We start from the raw sequence: 14,162 nt of genomic DNA, 5'->3' as shown, positions 1-14,162 counted from the left end.
CTCTGCTATTCTCGTTTGTTGTTCTCACACAACAATCTTCCGCTCAGCAGAATGTCCCTCTACAATCTTCTGTATAAGACGGCCATTCCCAATCCCAACAAAAGTCCATATTTTTGTTATTATTTTTAGTTTTAAGCAATTGTTATATACTATAAAATATTAGCAACCAACGATTTTAATTACCAACGATTTGTCTATTGTCTCATTTCCTTCATAACTTTTGGTTTATTATTCATTTTGGTGTTGATTATGAGTTTTTCTTTTCTTGTTCTTTGGTGCAGAATGATTGTGTTTACATAGTATATATATACAAAAACTGGGACGAAGAGCGATTCAGGAACAGATTCAAACATATCACTACAACTCTACGACTCAGATGGTAATCATGTTGAAATCACAAATTTGGGGGACAGTGGGTTAATGGGACCAGATCATGACTATTTCGAAAATGGTAACCTTGATATTTCCAACGCTTTAGGTAAATGTTTACCGGGGCCTGTTTGTGGAATAACGCTTACTTCAGATGGAACCAAGGCAAAAAGTGGTTGGTATGTGGACTACGTACAAGTTATAGTTACAGGTCCCAATGCTTCTTGTGCTCAGAAGCTTTTTACTGTTGAACAATGGCTTACACTTGATGAATCACCTCATGCACTTACTGTTACGAAGAACGTGTGTGTCAACTGAGCAAAAAGAAAGAATGTGTGTCTCCGAATGTAACTTCTTCGGCGTCTATGTAATCTTCTATGATCAACGTCTATGTTGTCTGATAAATAAGATTAGTCTCATATGATGAGACTCAAGAGTCGAGTAATATGAAATATATATAATGCAAGTGTTAGAGCTTCTTCTTGTTTCCTTGTTCTTGTTATTTTATTTTCAAGTGAAGTCGAAGTAGTTCGTAATTAGGATATCAGCCAAAAAAAATTATATAGAACTACTTAAAATGTGAAGACAACTTTCAAATAGGTAATAAAAAACTATATATATAATTACCACCATCTTCAGATATAGTTATTATTACACAAGATTCAGATAGGTGTCTGCCATTTTTGAAGGGCAATGTGTCTTGGGCCAGTTCAAACTTTCCCAAGAAAAACATTATGTTTTTCTATATTACAACTTCTTCAATGGTAAAAAGAATCTGAAAACATAGTGTTTGTTTCGGTTAGCACTATAGAATGAATGAATATTGGTACCCTTTCTGTAAGTACAAAATCATGCATCCTTGACAAACACGCAACGAGCTGATAAGTTTCAGCATTCTTCTACTAGAAACAACTGTTATAGATCTGCAATGCCCTATACTAAGGTTATCATACTTACATGAGGCCTCCTCTAGCAAGTTCTTCGAAGATAAATAAAAAGCTCTAGGAGAAGTTGAGGATCCCCGTGTGGTACACACTGCTTATTCATGGGCAAGAAGGGATTTTTCGTCACTATCATCCGACTTGGAGAGCATCCTTTACTTTGTAATCAATTTCAATCACAGTTTCCTTTTCATATACTTCAGAAGCCTGAACTTGAGAGTAATTTCCTTCTCTTGGAACTTTTTCCGACTCCAACTGTTCCATTTCGGATTCAATAAGTGCGTTCATTTTTCCACGGTCCCTGTCTCTAGTATAAGTACAATATAGGAAGGAGTAAATGAATACACAGATAGTCATTCGAATAGCTATTGCCGTGTAAAGTGCCTTGGCTAGTGAGGCTGCATTTTTCCTATCTGTTTCGACCTCAACTGTCTGACTTGAACCTTGAGGAGCAGGTGTATAAGCAAAAACATGCTGGGATAGAAGTCCGACAATTGGAGGAGCAAACGAAGCTAATATATTCTCGAACGATCTATCCAAAGCATAAATGCTCGTTCGAGATTTTTCGGGAACTACCTCTACAAATATTGGACTGCATATAACAACATAGATGACAAACATGAAATATCAATACTTTCTCAAAGTAAGTAATTCCAAAAGAGTAAATGGGATCAAATAGAGAGTCACTCTTACTTGTTTGTAGCCGCAGCATTCCAGGACGTAGTCAGACCGATAATGACAAAAACCAGATCGTGTTTGAATGCGGTGGAGGGATCATTAGGTAATCCAAGCATCAGAATCCATGCCAGTGGGATGAATGAGCCAGCACTAATCTGAGATAAAATGATCCTGCCAGAGTTTGGGAAGTGGACAGCAAGTATATCACCCATCTTTCCTCCAAAAAGTGCCCCAATAGAACCAGCCGCTGTGAACATACTCCATTAGAAAGTTGTTTCTTTGTGGGTGAAGCGGATAAGTTCTAACCACATTGGCGCAAACGCAAAAGCCGACCATGGAAATGATCCACTAACACCCTGTGCTATCAAAATCTGGAAGGATGGGATTTTCATCACAGATTTCGCTTCTTGAAAAAAATTCTTTTAACTCTAATGATAATGATTTTCCTGCACTTGAATCCTTTTTCATCATGTTTTTCTCCACAAAAGTAGGATCTTTTGCATACAATCGCATTAAAATTCCAACTATGATGCTCACAACTGCAACTATATATATGAAACGAAATTCTCCAACCAGCAATACCCATGAATGATGTGGATGCAAGAAGAATTGACACCATGCCACCCAGAATGGACCCAATATTTCCTATTAGTTGAAGCCATCCAAAAGCTACACCCCGGTTATGGTCCTCAGTTGAATAGCAACAAGGGATTGAATGGCTGGTATAACCATAGACATCTTAGATTCAAAAAAGTCAAACTGAAATCCAATATGAAAACTGAACAAGCAATTGAAATTACTGAAGTAATAATTTCAGAAAGCTAAATGCGAGTTTATACATCATCAAGAGAGAGTACCTGAAAGAATGTGGAAGAGATACTAACCAAGAAAGTTGCAAAAGCCCAAAGAAAAGCACCAAGAGCAATAACATGAGTACGATTATGATGAACTGCGAGATACATTGCTAGTGGATAGCACAAAGTATGAACAATGGAACGGACAAGATAAATAAGATTTCACATATTTTTATGATTGGTTGATTATTTAACTAATGGCCTCATTCCCTCCGTGTTTAGAATTACAACCCCGGAGTCGTAAAAGGAACCCGAAAACATGGACTTTGTTTCAATTGAAATTACTGAAGTAATAATTTCAGAAAGCTAAATGCGAGTTTATACATCATCAAGAGAGAGTACCTGAAAGAATGTGGAAGAGATACTAACCAAGAAAGTTGCAAAAGCCCAAAGAAAAGCACCAAGAGCAATAACATGAGTACGATTATGATGAACTGCGAGATACATTGCTAGTGGATAGCACAGAGTATGAACAATGGAACCGACAAGATAAATAAGATTTCACATATTTTTATGATTGGTTGATTATTTAACTAATGGCCTCATTCCCTCGGTGTTTAGAATTACAACCCCGGAGTCGTAAAAGGAACCCGAAAACATGGACTTTGTTTCAATTAGAATTTTCTCCACTTCCTTCTAAGTACAAAACTTTGTTTCAATTAGAATTTTCTCCACTTTCTTCGAAGTACAAAATCTTGCAAAACTACATGAGGCAAAAGAAATGGCTCAAACAACAAAACCTAAAGCTAAAAAGAAAAAGCAAAAACTTAAAAAAGAAATGTGCGGTTAAGGTGGATCGGACACCTGACCTTAGGATCTTCAGTCCTACGCCCTCCCAACTGAGCTATCCCCATATTGACGTGTTCCATATTAATTAAATTTATTTAAAACCAAACTTAACTAATACCCCGACCAGCACTTCATTATAGCGAAAGCTCTGGATCAACAGACACTGTGTATACAAATTCACCTTTTATCTTTTCTGCAAATGAAGCCTGCCCCAGCCAAACCTGGATTTCCTCCAGCTGCCTAGTCACAACTATCTGATTTGAATCTGGTAATTTCCACCTGCATTCAATAATTCTCTCCCTTCTGATATGCCTGCAACCAATCCCAAAACTGAGACAACTGAAGATCATACACAGAGATTAACATATTACCAGACATCCTCCGTTTACATACACACTTTGCACAATTCTCTCTTTAATCTTCCGTAGAGACCAACTTGCATCTTCGAAAATGATAGCATTTCACATCACCCATATCCTAACCATTCCACCAAATACTACAACCACCCAAAGCTCTTTGACAATAGGATTTATATGTTTAGTTTCATCAAAAATTAATCAATCTCACCCGAATTGCTTCTGTCAATTACAGAACGAGCAGATCAACAGTTCCGTTATCTTTTGTTCATAAGACAAACCATTAAAAATCCGCCAATGCCCTAAACTCAGGTTGTCGTGCTTACTCATGGGTAAGTAGGGTCTTTTCATCACTATCATCTGTTGCGACTGTAACAATAAAACACTAAAAGAAGATGTGAAAATGTTAGAAATAAATTTCTGAAAGGTAAACAAACACTCAATTGATGGTAAACAGAGGACAGAGTCACGTGTTCAACACGCTGTCCTTAACACGATAGTTGACCGGTACGCTTCAAGAATGAGTGATGCCTATACCCTGTGGTCAAGTCGTATACAGGATAAATCTGTCTGATGCAAGAACTGTTAGCACTATAGTACTTGCCCACTCTTACGAACTCAACAAAAATGGCACAAAGAATTGAAAAACCACACAGAGGGAGGGAGAGACGAAAAGAAGAGGATAGTAGCTCTTCTGGACACAAATTGAAATGAAAGTTTCGAGTCTCTTTTATAGAAGAAAAGGGAGAGGTGCGATAAATTCAATTGATGGAGAATCAATTCCTTGCGCCATGTAAGACAATAAAGAATAAAACAAACAGAAAACAACTACGACATTAACTCGAAATTATGTTAATATATTTTGTTTTTTTGGAAGGAAATCAATGTCGAAATGTGTCAACATAATTTAAACTTGGTAACAAAATAATGTTGCACGGGTCAGATGTCCCTAAAGCATGCACAACATTATGACAAAATATTTTTGATTTTCAAAACGTTTTAGGAAACAATTCAAAAGAATTATATCCAAGAAGATAAATCTTGGTTGGCCTTTCCACGGCGGATGCACGAGCCCGATCCCTAAGCCCAAGCCTTGGTGAAGTCAAAAATATTTCGATCCACCCGTTTCATCCACATTTTTTTACTAACTACCATAATGGAATAGCTATATAGTGGATCTCCTCTTTAGTTATACCCAATGTGGGACTAAAGGTCCTATTTCATTCACTCATAAGAAAATGAGTAAGAGCTCTTAAATACCCAAAGGTCCTAAGTTCCATTCCCACCAAGACTATAAAACCAACAATAAAACTCATTTTCTCCAACATCATCGACTTCGAGACCATCCTTTACTTCGCAATCCAGTTCAATCACAGTTTCCATTTCATAAACTTCAGAAGCCTGAATCTGACAGTATTTCCCTTCAATTGGAAGGTTATCCGACTCCAACTGCTCCATTTCTGATTCAAATACTGCATTCATTTTTGCACGGTCTCTATCTCTGGGGTATGTACAGTATAGGAATGAGTAAATGAGTGCACAAATTGTAATCGGAATAGCTATTGATGTGTAAAGTGCCTTGGCTAGTGATGCTGCATTTTTCCGATTTGTTTCTAACTCAACTGATTGGCTTGACCCTTGAGGAGCATGTGTATAAACAAAAACATGTTGAGATAGAAGTGCGACTATTGGAGGAGCAAAAGAGGCTATCACAGATTCAAAGGATTGATCAAAAGCATAAATGTGTTGGAGTCTTGCAACAATTGAAGAAACGTCAGATGTATCAAACAATAAATATAAAGAACCGTATCAAACAACTCTACCACGAACAAATTGATGAGGGCAGAATCACAGGTTCAACAAGCTGTCCTTAACACATTAGTTCGCGGGTATACTCTAAAGTAATGCTAAACCCCAACGTGCGAAGATGTGTCCAGGATAAGACTGCCCGATATAACTTGTATTAGCACAATACAAGTTACCCACTCTTAAACTCAGCAACGGGGATGGAAGTAAAACGCCGCACGAAAATAAAAGCAAGAAGATGAAGAAAAGTAGACCTAGAGATGGTCGCTGCTTGTGTGTTTTGAAAAGAGATTTTCGAGTTGTATTTATAGGAAAATTAACTTGCAAATCAGGTTAGGTTTAGGTTTTTTCTTATAAAACGAGTTTTGTTTCTTGTAAAACAATAAAAATAAATTTTTCCATAAATAAAACTCTTAAATAAATTATTTATCAAGTTAAAAACTTGCAAAAAATAATTTCAAGTAGACACGGACTTGGTGCTTGGTACACGCGCATGGGCATGGGTTGAAACATGTATTTTTCGCCCCACCCGCTCCACCCACATTGTTTTACAACATATCCATGAGAACATGGTAATATAGTGGAGCACCTCTTTAGTTTTCCACAATGTGGGACTGAAGGTCCTATTTCATTCATTCAAAAATGAGTGAGTATCCTTAGACCCTTAGGTCATGAGATCAAACCACACCAAGACCATAAAATCATTTATTAAATAACTCATTTTCTCCAACAATCCCCCACATGAATGAAATCTCGGTAAAAAAACGAAAAATCAGAGTACGGAAAATACCATTTAGGCAAAGGTGTCCATGAGGTCTTGAACCTTGCTTAGTGAGAAGTTACCGGAACTACTAGCTAGACAGTGATCTATGTCTAGAACTGCTAGCGTTTGGTGTAATTCTAATAACATCCATGCATGATATCCTCCAAGTGTTGCTAAGTTCGTGCTGTTTTGTCCATTTTGGCCCTGGACATATCCTGTTTCTCAAAATGCTTTAGAGAATCGGCTTCATTCTCATTAGAAGCGACCCACTTCCTCATTCAGATAGGTGAGTTCCATCAAGAGTGTTTACTGCTACACCCCACTTCAATCTTAAATTGAAACTATAGAACTCATTAAGACTTAATTAAAAGTCATCCTCCACATGCAGTCACACTATCACATCAACACCATAGGGAAGGGACAGAGAATGAAATTCTCTGATAGTGTTTACCTTTACCCACCACAAATTAGTTGTCTCATTCGAAACCTTGTTATTGGAATCTCCAGTCAGCAAGGTTGAGTATCCTTCATGGCAAGTTTAATTATTTGAGCCTAAGCCCCATCCCCTTTGATGCTTTACTAACTATCTCCTTGGGCAAACCTTTCGCCAAAGGTTCCACGATATTCTCCTTGGACCTTGTCCAATCTATGGAAATAAGTCCTGTGGAGATTAGTAATTTCAAAGAATCATGTCGTCTACGCATATGTATAGACTTTCCATTGTAGAAGCTATTCTTAGCTCTACCTATTGCAGATTTGCTGTCACAATGTATAGATATAGCTGGCACAGGCCTATGCCAGAGAGGAATATCTTCTAAAAAGTTTCTTAGACATTCGGCCTCCTCTCCTGCTTTATCTAACACAATAAACTCCGACTCCATAGTTGAGCGAGCTATACATGTCTGTTTGGAACTCTTCCAAGATACAGACGCACCTGCTAGAGTGAATACATATCCACTCGTAGACTTAGACTCCTCTGAGTCTCCTATCCATTTCGCATCGCAAAATCCCTCAAGGACGGCCGGATACCCTTCGTAATTCAAACAAAAGGTCATTGTGTACTTCAAGTACTTTAGCACTCTATTAAGTGCATCCAAATGTTTCTTCCTTGGATTACAAGTATACCTTCTTAACCTACTCACAGCATAAGAAATGTCTGGTCTCGTACAAATCATCAAATACATCAGACTTTCTATGACTCTCGAGTATTCAAGTTGGTTAACACCTACACCCTTATTCTTCATGAGTTTGCAAGAAGAATAATATGGAGTGCAAACAGGTTTACAGTCAAACTGATTATATTTCTTAAGTATGGATTCAACATAATGAGACTGACTCAGACTATAGCCATTAGAAGTTTTTCTAATCTTCATCCCTAATATGACATCAGCGGTGCCTAAGTCTTTCATGTCAAAGTTCTCATTCAACATTTTCTTAGTGGTATTAATAACATCCATGTTTGTACCTAGTATAAGCATATCATCAACATACAAGCATACAATCACACAGGCATCCTTGACAAGTTTAGTATAAACACACTTATCAGATTCATTAATTCTAAAACCACTAGAAATCATCACATGTTCAAATTTCTCATGCCACTGTTTAGGTGCTTGTTTCAATCCATACAAATATTTCTTCAGTTTACAAACCTTCTTCTCACAACCTTTAACTACAAAGCCTGCGGGTTGTTCCATATAAATTTCTTCATCTAATTCACCATTCAAAAACGTTGTCTTTACATCCATTTGATGTATCTGTAGGTTATGGACAGAAGTTATAGCAATTGACATCCTAATGGAGCTAATTCTACTTACTGGTGAATATGTATTAAAGAAGTCTATACCTTCTATTTGTTTATAGCCTTTCACTACCAACCTAGCCTTGTATTTTTCAATAGTTCCAATTATATTACGTTTTCTCTTGAAAATCCATTTACAACCTATGGCCTTAGACCCTGGAGGTAAATCTACAAGTTCAAAAGTACCGTTTTCTCGAACGTAATTCATTTCACTAATTGAAGCTTCTTTCCACCACGGAGCTTCAGGACAAGTCATGGCTTCTTTATAAGTCTGAGGATCAGACTCGTCTAGGTATGTAATGCAACCATGATAGGTTTTCTTAGTTTTAAACCTTTTACCTCTTCTAGGTTCTATTTCTGGTTCATCTTCCTCTAAAGGTAATGACTGACTGGATGATGGAAATTCTAGGGCATCATCTAAACATCTCTTTCGAGAATCACGTTTCATAGGAAAAACATTCTCAAAGAACTCAGCATCCCTAGACTCCATGATAGTATTCAACCCTATGTCAGAAATTTCAGAACTCACAACCATAAACCTATGAGCACTAGAATGCTCAGGATATCCTATAAAAACATAATCAACGGTTTTGGGTCCTATCTTATTTGTCTTAGGAGGAGGGATGGCCACTTTTGCTAGGCACCCCCACGCTTTGAAGTAATCATAAGATGGTTGTTTACCTTTACATAACTCATATGGAGTTTTATCTGATCCTTTAAAGGGTACTCTGTTCAGGATGTAATTGGCTGAGAGGATAGCCTCCCCCCAAAAATTAGAAGGTAATCCTGAACTAATCAACATGGCATTCATCATATCCTTAAGGGTACGGTTCTTATTTTCAGCTACACCATTGGATTGAGGTGAATAAGGGGCTGTAGTTTCATGTATTATGCCATGTTCTTCATAGAAATCTCCAATAGGAATTAGATACTCACCACCACGGTCAGAACTAAAAGTTTTAATGGTAGCATTCAATTGGTTTTCAACTTCACGTTTATATATCTTAAAGGCTTCTAAGGCACCGTCCTTCCCTCTAAGCAAATAAACCTGACAGTACCTCGTACAATCATCTATAAAAGTGACAAACCATTTCTTACCACCTATAGTTTGAACTGACTTCATGTCAACTACGTCAGAATGAATCAATTCTAAGGGTTTAGTGTTTCTCTGGACATTCTTCCTGAATGATTTCTTAGCATGCTTAGATTCTACGCAAATCTCACACTTATGACTTTTATCTAAAGTGAATTTGGGTATGCAGCCTACGCTAGCCAGTTTATGCATTGATTTTTACTTTACATGACCAAGTCTACCATGCCAAACATTCGATGACACACACATGTAAGAAGAAGAATCATTCAATTTCACTTCAGGACAGGTTACATTAAGTTTGTAAAGACCCCCAGTCTTATAACCCTTACCCACATAATCATTGCCCTTAGTTACTATAAGTTTTCCATACTCAATTGAAACTTTAAAACCCTTATCATCTAAAACAGAACAAGAAACAAGATTTTTGCAGATGTCTGGAACATGAAGAACTCCATTCAATGTGAGAGTCTTGCCAGATGTGAGCTTCAGACCGACCTTTCCTTTTCCTGCAACCTCTGATGCAGATGAGTTACCCATATATAGTTTCTCGCCTTCCCCTACCCTCTGGTAGGAGGTGAACAGGTCTCTGTTCCCACAAACATGCTTGGTATCTCCAAAGTCTACCCACCAGTCCATCACATTGGTCACCAAATTAACTTCAGACACTACAGCAGAAAACTCATCCTTGTTCTTTTCAACCAAGTTAGCATTATCCTTCTTGTCCTTACGATGTCTACAGTGAACTGTCATATGGCCAGTAACTCCACACGCATAACAAGCACCCTTAATTTTAGTAACGCTAGACTCTGGTTTTCGAAACATACCTTTCTTGGGAGGACCACGCTTAGAGTTACGATTGTTACTCTCACCTTTTCCAGCTTTGGAAGATCTATGTTCAGTCATATGAGCTTTATTACTCATGTCCCTTGCAGAAGACACGTTCTTATCTTTGGAGAAAAACAACTCTTCCACTTGAATCTTCTTCCCTAATTCAACCATGTTGATCTCGCCAGTTTCATGTCTTAGATTTTTCTTGTACTCATACCAGAAACTTGGTAACTTCTCAATTACCGCAGATACTTGAAACGTCTCATCAATGACCATACCTTCAGCAAGAATCTCATTAATAATCTATTGAAATTCGAGCAATTGATCAACAACAGGCTTATTATTCGTCATCTTGAAGTCCATAAACTTCGCCACCAGAAATTTCTTGCTCCCTGCAGTCTCCGCTTGATACTTTGCTTCTAACGCAGTCCACAAATCATAACACTGAAATTTTCTTTAGCATTGTAAAAATCATACATCGTATCTTCCAAACCATTCATGATATGATTTTTCGCCAGAAAATTACACCGCTTGTTATACTCGATCACCTCCTCAGTTAAAGCTTCAGTATTCATCAATTCATCATGTGGAACAAGTACATAATCTAATTCATGATGGCTTAGATAAAACAACATCTTGGATTGCCATCTCTTGAAATCATTTCCAATAAACTTCTGTGGTCTTTCAATGTCGTTCTTTCCCATTGTTACAAGGAATAATAATGTGTTAAGATTGTTGGAGTCTTGCAACAATAGAAGAAACTAAAGAAACGTATCAAACAATAAATATAAAGAACCGTATCAAACAACTCTACCACGAACAAATTGATGAGGGAAGAATCACAGGTTCAACAAGTTGTCCTTAACACATTAGTTCGCGGGTATACTCTAAAGTAATGCTAAACCCCAACGTGCGAAGATGTGTCCAGGATAAGACGGCCCGATATAACTTTTATTAGCACAATACAAGTTACCTACTCTTAAACTCAGCAACAGGGAGGGAAGTAAAACGCTGCACGAAAATAAAAGCAAGAAGATGAAGAAAAGTAGACCTAGAGATGGTCGCTTCTTGTGTGTTTTGAAAAGAGATTTTCGAGTTGTATTTATAGGAAAATTAACTTGCAAATCAAGTTAGGTTTAGGTTTTTTCTTATAAAACGAGTTTTGTTTCTTGTAAAACAATTAAACACAAAAAAGGATTTTTTCCATAAATAAAACTCTTAAATAAATTATTTATCAAGTTAAAAACTTGTAAAAAATAATTTCAGGTAGACACGGACTTGGTGCTTGGTACACCCACATTGTTTTACAACATGTTCATGAGAACATGGTAATATAGTGGAGCACCTCTTTAGTTTTCCACAATGTGGGACTAAAGGTTCTATTTCATTCACTCAAAAATGAGTGAGTATCCTTAGACTCTTAGGTCATGAAATCAAACCACGCCAAGACCAAAATATCATTTATTAAATAACTCATTTTCTCCAACAAAATGCTTGTTCGAGATTTCTTGGGAACTATCTCTACAAATATCGGGCTGCATATAACATAAATGATAGACATGAGATATCAACATTTTCTCAAGTAAGTAGATCAATTCCTAAGAAAAATATACACACCCAATCATTATATAAGAAGTCACTCCAATCAAGGATAAATGTGATTTGTAAATTGTGTTGGCCATTTCAAAATGCAATTCTACATATTTATTGGGGTTCATTAGCTAAGCCACTCAGAGTTGAAGTAAGTGTTGGAATTATAATCCAAACACGTGTGGTATGTTAGAATTTTAATTAGTCAAGTTATTTATTGAATTTGGTTAATTAATTTGGTCTTAGAATAATTAAGAATGTGAAAATTTGTGAGAAACCCAAGTCTAGTTAGGAACCCATCATTAAGATTGTATATACGTGTAGTCCAAAATTCACGATGTACGACTAAGATTATTAGTTCTAGATTTTAGTTACAATTATACATTTTTAGATGGACTTAGTTAACCTTCATTAGTTAATAATAAATTTAGCAAACTTAAAAGAAATGGTTGATTGGATAGTGGTCAATGAACTAGATTAGTCGGCGTCTTATTGGGGGCGCTTTTGGTGGGCAGTTTCCTTTTTGACCATGTCTGTCAATCGCCGTTTTTCTTTCCTAAAATACTTCACTAATTTGCTTCCATTTTTTAATTCGCGGCTAGGTCCGATTCTTTTCTTTTTCTACTTGTTTTCTTTTTCGCAAGTAACAACGGCATCACTAGCAAAAAAAAAAAAAAAAAAAAAAAAAAACGAAAACCCTAATTTTGTTTAAGAACGGCATCACCATATTTGTTCGCTAGTAATGGCTTCTGCCTTCTGGAGCTTGTGTAGAAATACTAACATTGAAAAATTAATGTTATCGTTAGTAATGGCTTCCGCATATTAATGTCTTATCGTTATTCAGGTCAATTGCCGATTCTTTTGCCTAAATATTTTTACCTTTTCTATTTTTTCGGATCTCTCTGATATTCTCTCGTTAACTATCTTTTCCGGTTTTCTTTACTTCTTCTTATAGTCCCCCATTAATGGATACTTCAAGCTATTCTAATCTTGAACAAGAAAAATTAATCTCTGTGGCAATATTAACACAGTTTATACTAGCCACAACTAAGTATTCCATTACGGATAATCGCAATTTTTAGTACACGTGATAATTGCAATTATCGCAACTTATGATAAACACGGCTTTCACTAATCGTTAATAATGTACATTTAAAAGAAAACTGAATTATCACAAGTTGTAATCTTGTGAAAATTCAAATGTTGACGCGTGAAAAGTGGATTTTTCTAATCTTGTGAAAATTCAAAAGTTCACATGTCAAGTGGATTTTTCCATGTTGCTTTTTACGGTTAATGGAATTCTGTAAACAGATCCTGCAGATGACGAAAAACATGAGCAAAATTCATCTTGAAAGAGTGGAAAAGTAGTAGCCAATAGTGCTGGCAGATGGAATATATAGTAGCCCTTTCTCTGGTGGCTCATGAGTTCAGCGTAGCACCTTAACGTTGTGTTTAGCCCTTTCAACTATTATGCACAATATTAACCCAGGTAAATTCAACGGCACAGCTCAAAACAAAAGATTTTAGCTCAATCATTAAAGCATAGGTATAATCAATGGCACCATCAACAATTAACGACATGTAATCTATGAAATATGGGCCTAGTGTAAAGTAAAGAAACAACGAATTTTTTTCACTATGCAAAAGTCTATAGGATTCCATGAAAATTTTCTTCAATACTAAGTACATTTTGGTATGTGACTCTATGAGTAAGACGAATACTTTTCCTTGCAATTATTATCTTTTGCAGCAGTCAACTGCATATCTGCTGCCATCTTTACCTTCTCTTCCCACAAATTAATCATTTCAGATGACAAGTCTGCCAATCGACATTATTGCACATCCATAACCGAGTTCATAATACACCGTCATTGCTAGGATTGAATATGATGAGGCCGGGATAAATTTTGTTGAAGGAATATGACCATACCTCTACCAGTCATCTTTAAAAGTTTGCTCTAAAACAGCCTTGCAGTATCTTAAAAAGGAAAATAATCCAAAAACAGCTCATCTTAATACGTTAATACGATGAACGCAAGCACAATAACCTATATAACTCGGATGATAAATGTTGTTTTCACAATTGTTGAAGGTGATGACTACATATTTCCGCAACAACCATATGTGAATACTAAATATTTCACAGAGCAAAATATTTACGACCATGAAACACCTTAACAATGGTTGAAACTAAATAAGCTCTTTCCTAACTACATAAATTAAAATTTCACCATCCTAACAAAATGAAAAGTCGACCATATACTTGTTTTCTTACCCATGGATGATTTAGCATG

The 14,162-nt window shown here is 36.5% G+C and overlaps 1 pseudogene; it reads right to left on the bottom strand.

Annotated features, from left to right (window-relative positions):
• Window positions 1–1,442: 1,442 nt before the first annotated feature.
• On the bottom strand, window positions 1,443–13,811 carry LOC113291675 (annotated as a pseudogene).
• Window positions 13,812–14,162: the final 351 nt, after the last annotated feature.

The sequence above is a fragment of the Papaver somniferum genome, chromosome 6, assembly GCF_003573695.1.
Source record: "Papaver somniferum cultivar HN1 chromosome 6, ASM357369v1, whole genome shotgun sequence".
Lineage (NCBI taxonomy): Eukaryota > Viridiplantae > Streptophyta > Magnoliopsida > Ranunculales > Papaveraceae > Papaver > Papaver somniferum.
This window is presented reverse-complemented; position numbering and strand designations above follow the sequence as displayed.